The sequence below is a fragment of the Pygocentrus nattereri genome, chromosome 1, assembly GCF_015220715.1.
Source record: "Pygocentrus nattereri isolate fPygNat1 chromosome 1, fPygNat1.pri, whole genome shotgun sequence".
Lineage (NCBI taxonomy): Eukaryota > Metazoa > Chordata > Actinopteri > Characiformes > Serrasalmidae > Pygocentrus > Pygocentrus nattereri.
In genome coordinates this window covers 49,248,889-49,258,351 of record NC_051211.1, presented here as the reverse complement: position 1 = coordinate 49,258,351, position 9,463 = coordinate 49,248,889, and positions in this window count along the sequence as shown.

Below are 9,463 nucleotides of genomic sequence, written 5' to 3'. Positions count from 1 at the left end.
TGAAGGGAATTATTTTCAAATATTCACAGCCTTGCTAACTAGCCAGCGATCATAAATTTTATTTGGTAATGAGCATGGCAACATCATTTTTTTCTATTATTGTCGCAATTAACATTGTGTGACATTTGTCAAGCAAGTTAGTACTACAGCAGTTATAAACAGCCTAACATTTAGTGACTAATAGTTGTAGTATCTCAGATGTCAGATGTCTGGAGTTAGTGTATAACTCGTAATTCATCCAGACTGTTAGTCATCATAGCCACGCAGATAGCAATCTCACCTAGTTAGTAGCTAATGAAACAGCAAAGAGAAAGATATAAGATGAACATGGATAATTTGGTGATGAATGGACCTATATAATCACACCAACTGGTTTGCTTATATTTTTAATCTGCATCAAGACTCTGCCAAATACTTAAGTCTCGAAGCTCAGTTTAATGTTCAAATTTTCCAGTTCCACCTTAAATGGAGTAGCAGTTACATTCTGGCGCCTCAGGCTTCGTTTAAGGTAGAACGGGAACATTCAGCAAACTAGCTGGCGAATGAGAAGTGACTTTAGCCTTGTAAAAATCAAATGTTGAGAGACATTTTACAAGAAACTGTTCTATTTTTAATGAAACGTTTCCTGCTGGAGATGTGAGAAAAGTGTCTTTAGCTGAGCTAAAGCTTAAAGCAGAGTAAAGTAAGTCTGCATGGTTCGTTTATATTTTTTAGCCTATATACTAGAACATTAAGCACACACTGAGACAGATTTACAGCCAGGATGGTAAAATGGACATAAAATGTTGTGGCTTCCTGAGGTGGTTTGATTTTATGGAAAGGACAAAATGGCTCTACTTAACATTTGGGTTGCTGACCTCTGCCCTAGGCTAATGACTCCAACAAAAGCTAATTGGAGTCAGGAGTTAAACCTGGAGATTAATCAATGAAATGAGATTGGTGGAATGGATTAGAGCTACTTTAACTACAAACATTGTGAGTTTACTAGTCACAAGAAGCATCTGCTGAGGTGAACCATACCTCACAGAAAAAAATGTCTCAAAAGACCTCCATTAAGCTAGAAAGACTTACAAAGTGATCTCAAAGAGTTTAGTCTGAGGTTAGATAAATTGTCTATAAATGGAGATGATTTAGTGCTGTTTCTACTCTCCCTAGAAGAGGGTGCCCAGCCAAGATCACTCCAATGGCACAGCGCAGAACATCCAATTAAGTGAAAAAGAACTCAAAGAACAGCTAAAGGCTTGAAGGAATCATTGGGAGTTGTTATTTTGAGTTTACCGTATGAAGAACAAGTATGGTGTCCATGGAAGGACAGCAGGACACCATGGAGGAAGCTGCTGCTCTTCAAAAAACATCGCTGTGTGCCTTAAGTCTAAGGACACTGCACTCCAACATTACAAAAACATCATCCTAACAGTGAAGTATGGTGGAGGGAGTATCATGATTGGGACTGATTTGCTGCCTCTGGGTCTGAACTGATTGCCATCATCGAGGGAAAAACTAATTCCCCAATTTTGTCAAGGTATCGTATAGGATCATGTCAGGGTGGCTGTGGCTCAGCATGTCACTATGTGGAACACTGACCCTAAACATTGAAGTAAATCTACCACAGAATGGCTTCAAATCAATAAAATCTGCCTTTTGGTGTGGCCTAGTCTGAGCACAGACCATAACCCTCAAAAGAGCTGCACAACAAATATCCAAAGAGTATGGCTGAGCTGAAGAAGAATAGTCCTTATATGCAGGTGATCCACAGCTTGAGGTTACTGCTGCTAAAGGAGGTTTGAATGGGTATTAAATCCAAGGATTCACTTACTTTTTCCACCAGTACTGTAAATGTTTAATTGGTGTGCACAACAAAGATATGAAAGATTATAATTGTTTGTGTATTATTAGCTTCAGCACGTTGTTTTTGTACGTGTTTTTTCTGTACTTGTGACTTGGATGAAGATCACATTTTGTGACCAGTTTGTTGCGACCAAGAGCCGTCTCTTCTGCCCGGGGTCTAGACATATATGAATATTTCTAGTATGTTCTTCGCTATTGCCCTAATAACTTTCCATCGTTCTTTAAAAAGAATTAAAAGAATCAAAGAATATCAACAAAAAGTGAAAAAAAGGAATAAAACGGAATAAAAAAAGGAACGAAAAAGACTTCAGCGGCAGAGTTCCTGTGGAAAGAAGGTAAAGACCTTCTCTTTAATGAGCTTAAAGTGGCAATACCACCTTAATCCCCATTGTATCCAAACCCTGCACCCTTTCTGGCAACCCTTAAAACCAAACGCTCGTGATGTCCTTAAAAACCATTCTGGCCTGGTCCTACCAGGCTGTTCCATCCTCACAGGGTCATCTTAGCTTCTTCACCCAAGTTCAGGAGTTCACTTCAGCTATAATTTGTACTGTCAGCTAGTACAACTCTTTTATTAGTTTTCACTTTAGCTTTGTGTTATACTGTCATCCAACATTTCCCTTCCTTTCAGCTAATTTGTAGCTGTAATTTGTAACTTGTAGTTTATTTGTAGTCTACAGCCTGCTGCCCAATGTTACTTTGTTTAGATCTCCAAATGCTCAAGTTAGCCGATATTTAGTTTATGGATTATTAATTAGGGAACGTTTCATTAAATCCATCAAATTAATGCAGAAAACTTGGTCATTCCAAAGGGTTCACAGTTGTTCTTGCCACTGTATGATCAAAGTTAGTGTAAAAATTTTTGACTACTTCTTTTGGGTCCATTCGTTATGAAATTTTTTAATTTGTTGATTTTATGTTAAGTTTAAGTAAATATGAAGCCTAAAGCAAATCCAGTTATTTACAAAATAATATTTTTTATGTTTAACATGGCATGAGAAACATTTAATACAGCGCACTGTCAAATGAGCACCAAACCTGTTTCTTATTCTTCTGTATGTTCCTTGTAGTCCTCCAGATCTAAGAGGCTTCCACGATTGGTCACTGGGATGTCTTGCAGGTCCTTCCTCTGTACAATCTGATTAGGTCTCAAATAGCTTCATCGCCTATTCAACTTCATATTATAACCTCACTTTCCGATGACACCCAGAGGAGCCTGGGCTCCCTTTTCTTCCTCGTATCGTCTCAGGGCTTTTTAAGCCACTGCCCTCACCTTGCTCATTAGATATCTGAATCCAGTTCAGTGAACCTGTGAAATGTCAGTGAACTGATGTCTGACAATCATTCAATTATGTTGCTTGACAAGTTTGACCAGTTCACATTAATGTCACCAAATAATTCAGGTTCTTCAAGGTGCTTTAGATCTCTCAATGGGCCTAAACAGCTGGACTACATCATTCTTTACCAGGCATGCTGTCACGCTATAAATCACTGCATATTTTCCCCACTCTCTCACCTATGATGTCCACTGCTTGGTCAGCTGAGATGCATTGTTCAGCCTGTGCTGATCTTCCTCCAAGCAATTTTATTGCTTAAAGAGCTTCAGTGGTCTACTGGAAGTGGGTAAGTGTTGCAACTCTTCTCTGCAGCTGTGTTATTCCTAAAAAACATCCTTCCCACATGCCAAATCAGACCAAAGATCTACATTTGTGAGTTTTTCACTAGCCCTATGTATTCTGTCCATTGTGAGATCTTTCTTCTGTCTGCTTTGAGATGTTTCCCTGAAGCAGGGAAACTCCTCCACACTGTTCTCACAGTGTTGAAACTGCTGGCAGCCCATCTAATGGTGAAGACCTACCCACTGTTCAGAATTTATATAGAAACTGCACAGTCTCGTGGGACTTGTGAATCAAGCTGTATAGCATTGAGATGAACATGTTTAATTGACTGCAGTCACCTTCACCGCTTAATTAATCACACATGGCTGACTTTTAATGAATCAGGCATAACTGGTTATGTTGGAGTGGGATTTTCACATTAGGAAAGTGGTGTTTTGGCTGCCCAATCACTCTGTCCTTTGATCTGTTATACCTCAAGCTCTGGGAGAAGTGATGCTGATGGGCTCTCTAAGAAAAAAGATAATAATCAATGCCAGCTTCCTGTAAACTGCAGTACTTCACAGTAAAGCACTGTAAAAAAACACAAACATTTTTTTAATTAAACTAAACTGTAAAATTTTATCCACGCCAGGAATGAATTACTGACTGGGCTATTGGAGCCAGTTTCTAGGGCTCTTTGACTGCCAGGGGCCTTGGAGGGCCTTATATAACACAGCTGTCTGTGGCTGAGTTACTTGGGAATGTTAGATTGTGAATATTAGATGAATAAATTGCTCTCGCACACGTACAAATTAGAAAATAAATGAAATACATGAGGAAAGTTTATCATTTTTTGAGGCCAGTTTTCTCTTTTCACTGATTAATGACTCTTATTGTTAATGCTATTCAAACGAGATCTTAGCGTTTACCCTTCCATATTGTGTAGAATTATTTCTGGTTTTGCATTACGACTCAATTTGACTTGAAAGAAAGAGAAAAGTAGTTCTGTTTAAAATCTTTCACCGAACCTGCCGTAATGTAGACAGCATATGGTGTTGTACATCAATAAGGCAACTTTCGTTTCTTTTCAAAATGCAATAATGTGGTGAAATATTCTCAATAGAGGCCCATGATATACCTCAAAGCATCCAGCAGCACTGAATTGCTCTTGAATCTCCACTGAGATGCCCTGTCTGAGAAATCATGCAGATCACATGCTGCCAAACTGGATCCACTCTATAAGGGCCCAATTGGTCTGATTTGAGCCATAAGTTGACACAAAAGCAAACAGATGGCAGAATTGCCCGTTTATCCAACATGATCACTTTTAATGTGGAAAATGTTTAAGCACACCATAAGGAGGATGGAGCCGTGTGGGGATGCTCTAAAGATTGGAACGCAACTGAAGCTGATTGAGTTTTTGTGAGGTTTGAACTGATGAAAAAACGTTGCTTTTGTTCGTCTGATATATTAATTTTACTTCTCTTTTTTTCAGTATTTATTTGAGCATGCTGAAATGAGTTCAGCTGTGTTACCGCATATAATATACTTTTTTGGTTAAACTTTCTGTCAGGTGTAATACCCGTCCTCGCCACCAGAGCCTCACCCGAATATTGACATTCTCCCTTGTTGCACCCTGACGCCTCACCTGCAGCTCATTTCACCTGACTATTTAAGGATCTCCAGTGCACTGACTCAGTGTGAAGTGTTGTCAGTCTACCTGCATACCAAGCCTGGTCTCCTCATTGCTTAGGTTTTGGATTGCCTTGACCCTTTTCTGTACTCTTTGGCTGCTTCTGAGTCTCCCTTTGTTGCTTTTGCTGGTTTTAAATTTTTCTAGTGTTTTGACCTTTGGACTGTTTTTGACTCTGACTCTGGTTTTTGAGTTTTTGGATTAAACGGGATTATGGATTCCAATCAGCCTGGAGAGTCTTACTCACATTTACCAAGCATTTGCCAAGCATTGTTTTCAGTGTGAGGCTAAGTTGCAGACTGAAGATGCAACATATGGGTTTGATGTCCTGAAGACACTGACGCTGCACCTACGTTGTCTTTAGCTGGTCATTAGAGAGCTTAAACTCTCATGTGGCACCAGGATTTGAATACTGAAAAAAATAATCGTACAATAATAATACAGGTGAATAATTCAGTGAAACAGCAGCCATGGATTTTAACAAGGCCCAAAACTTTGTTCACTCCTGTAATTATGTATTTTACTTTGCTACTATGAATCACTGATTTATTAGCATGTTGCAAAACACTGTCAGTGACAGGATTTACAAACACAGACCAGCTGTATTTCTAGTTAGGCTAATATGATGACTGTTGTAAGCTGGGATCAGTCTAACATGTGGGCACATTACTCTCTGAGGAGATAAGTGAGCAAGGGCCCCTTAAGACAGTTAACTCTAGTGTTAGCTCATTAGCACATCTGTTTTTTCAAGCCTTTTGCTGGGACTTCAGCTCAGAGTGAGAAGTGCTGGGGGGATGAGGCAACATGTGGTCAGTTGAGCACAGTTGCTAATTTCACTGATTGGACAAAGGGGCCTGGGAACCAGTGGTGGTTCTGTTAAGGCAACACTGTTTCCCCCCAAAACGTCATCATAACATGGCACTGAAATGGTTAACCTGTATTATACTGTTTTCACATCGTTCGACCTCTTTTTATTTTGTACTTCAAATGTATTTGCCTCATTGAAATGCAACCAGAACAGCGAAATGCAACTCACACAAGGCTGCGTTTAAACAGTAACATGTGAAAAATTGTGCCAGAATGAAAATAAAGGATCCATTATACTGTGCGACACAATATAGTCGAGCCTCTATTACATTTTAAAGTGGATGGTATTGAATTCTGACATGAATTCAGAGTTGTGTTTTTAAAACGCGAATCCTCATGCACTGTTTTTCAGTAAGGAGGTCAAGCAAAGTGAAAACAATATCATTTTTTTTGCCACATACTCTGCACGTCACTGTGGAAAGGTGCCATGTGTGCATTGCATTTCATGTTTTTTAAATCTGAATTCCTCTCCATCCAGGACTGCTTTTTGTATATGAAGATCATGTGTTTATTGGACTGAGCTTTTACAAAGCTGGGCCTCTGTATATGGTGACTGGTAGAGATCTGAAAGGGATGGGACCTCGTAACAAACTGCCGATACAGTTACACCATAATGTGCCTGACTGACATCAGCTCAAACTAAAAATAACTTTAAAACTACCTGTAAATGTGGGCACAGATGCAGGAAAATCGACAGCTCGATGAAATGTACAGCTTTATGGTCATTTTGAGTCACAATATAGTGAATAAACAGTAAATATAGAGTTCAGACTTCTGTCATTTTCTGTTAGTTGGTGCATTAACAGTTAACAGTGAAGCAGTTGGTAACTTTTGTAACTTCTGTAATTGGAGGCTGACATCGCTAAAACTATCGACTCTATTTTAGAGCAAGCGTGTCAAACTGGAGACCTTCCAGGCCAAAGCGCTACAGAGATTAGACCTAAACCTCATCTAACACTCTGAATTCCGTTCACGAAGGCCTTACTGATAAGCTGATGAACTGAATGAGGTGCGTTTAATGAGGCAGTGTGCTGAAGTCTGCAGTGTTTTGGCCAGTGAGTACTGGAGCTTGACGTGTGTTTGAGAGGATTAACGCAAGCTAGAAACTAGATTCACATTCAGAGGTTCGGAATCGGAGTTTTTAGTAAGGAGATAAATGTATAATACGCTGACATGCTAGTCCTGAGCACCTTTGCAGGTTTAAAATGAGTAGAAAACTGGGAATCTGGAAAGACGCAGAAGGTCAGTTAGATTTCTATAGAATGATTACAAGGGAACACCAGACCAGGGAAACACAGGGCCCTGGAAACACAGTCTGGTTCCTAGAAATTTCAGCAAGCCAATAAAGGGTGCTGAGAGCACAGGGGTGACTCAGTGGAGGCAGGTTGAGCAAACGCGCATAGGCCAAACCATGCATAGCTGCCTTCAGGTTTGACCATTTTAACACTGTAAATGGACACAGTGTAATCTCCACATTTAACACATTTTGCTTAAAGATGAGACTGAACATCAAGGAAAGGCCGAGTTATATTAACGTCTGACCAGAGTAATCCGTAGCGAGCTACCCAGCCGTTTTGCAGACTTTGGCATTGGTAGTAATCTCGACAGATTACCTCATGTGTAGAAATGGCATAAAATGTTAAAAACCAATAGGCCAAAGATTTGCCTACTGTCAACAGTATCAGCTGACCTAATCATTCAGGGGGCTTAATAAGTGTGAGCTATATCTCAATGTGCTAGCAACCGAGCCTATGTTGGCTAAGATGCAATTGCTGGTTGGGTAACATTATTTCTGATACTAATTAACAAGCCAGTTAGCAATTAATGAACTAGTTTCCCTAATAGAGACAGCAGTTGTAAAAATGTATGATTCTCAGCTCAATATTTAATTTGATGGTTGAGATTTTTGAGGTTAAAGTGATCTTCATTCTACAGAGCTTAGATTATTATGAGCTCTCAAATAGAACACTTTCATACCAAACTGCAAACCATAGAGTTTACAATATACTTTGATGTATAGCATAACAGTCCAACTGTCCCACCCCCACTTTAGTTTTGATCAGTGATAGACAGTGGTATTGTGGTATTTCCATTGGTCAATTCTGTGTACAAATAATTGATATGAATAAACAGGCAGGTGGCATTTAAAGTGGTGGATAAAAACTGCAAGGCCCAAATTACATGAAAGAGCTTGATTTTAGCTCACTGACTTGGAACTTGGTTGGTACTTAAAGCAGAAAGTCTTGAACTTGTACATATGTGTTGCGCATACACGTGATGACTTTTGACACGTTTTCATTTTTTTCATATTTTGAACCTCCAGAAACCTGCCACCTAAAAAGCACCTTAAAAGTTTCTGATAACTACTCGCTTACTGGAAAAAGCTTGTCATGAACGTCTGAGAAATAGAAGTAGGCACAAACGGGCCGTGGTCCAGCAGTTCACTTGCTTTGAAATGTTGCAGTTCATTTCAGTAATTTCAGAAAGTGATAAACTAGTAATTATGTTTAAAAAAGTAGTTATCTGAATTTCAAAGTCCCTCAGTATTGAAAAAGTAAAATGTAGTCTTTAGTATGTGCTCAACTTCAGTGTTTGTGTGTCTCATTATTAGGTCACGTTTATCTACACCTCACTGTGACCACCATGCTTACACAAATGCATCCCCACTATAAAAAACAGAATGATCACTAGAGTGAACCTATTCTCTAAACAATGTGTATTAGCCTTAATGTATTGATCCATGATAAAAATCTATCCCACCTTATCATACATATCAGTGTATGTATGTATACAATCACATTCGTGTGGCTGTTGCTGTTTTTGTTCCATGACTGATCAGCACACGGTTTAACTACGACTAGCTATTGGCAAACGCACGACAAACTGCAAAACTAAATACGTGAAAAAGTAGGAGTAATTAGTAATTAAGTCAATGTATGATATTTGGGAACGCCGAGTGTGTTTACACGCACTCAAAAATCTGATCATAATCGTATTTCGGCAGTTATCGTATTATTCAAATGGTCATGTAAACAGCATACTCCAAATTCTTCGATCAGAGTAAGGTCTAGAAATCCGATTAAGAAATCCAATAGAGAGCCAGATTTGAGCTCAGTGATCAGATTTCTCAGTGCATCTTACTCAGATTTCTTCCAGATTTCTCAGTCTGCGCATGTGTGAATCAGACAGTACTGGAGATAAACAAGCACTGCTACCGTGAGACACAGCAAAACACTTTTGGAGCGAGGCTGAAACCAACCACATGCTTGACAAAATGAAGGATTTAAATATCTTCATCTTCTAGACGATGCATGTTCATATTTTCAGTTAAAGTGCCACAAAGTTTTACATTAGGTTTACGTCATGCTTCTGTGAGTTTGGCTGGCTGCAAAGCAGAAATCTGATTACTGCCCAACTCACGTAGTTTCCCACTATCTGATTACTCAAGAGCATGCAA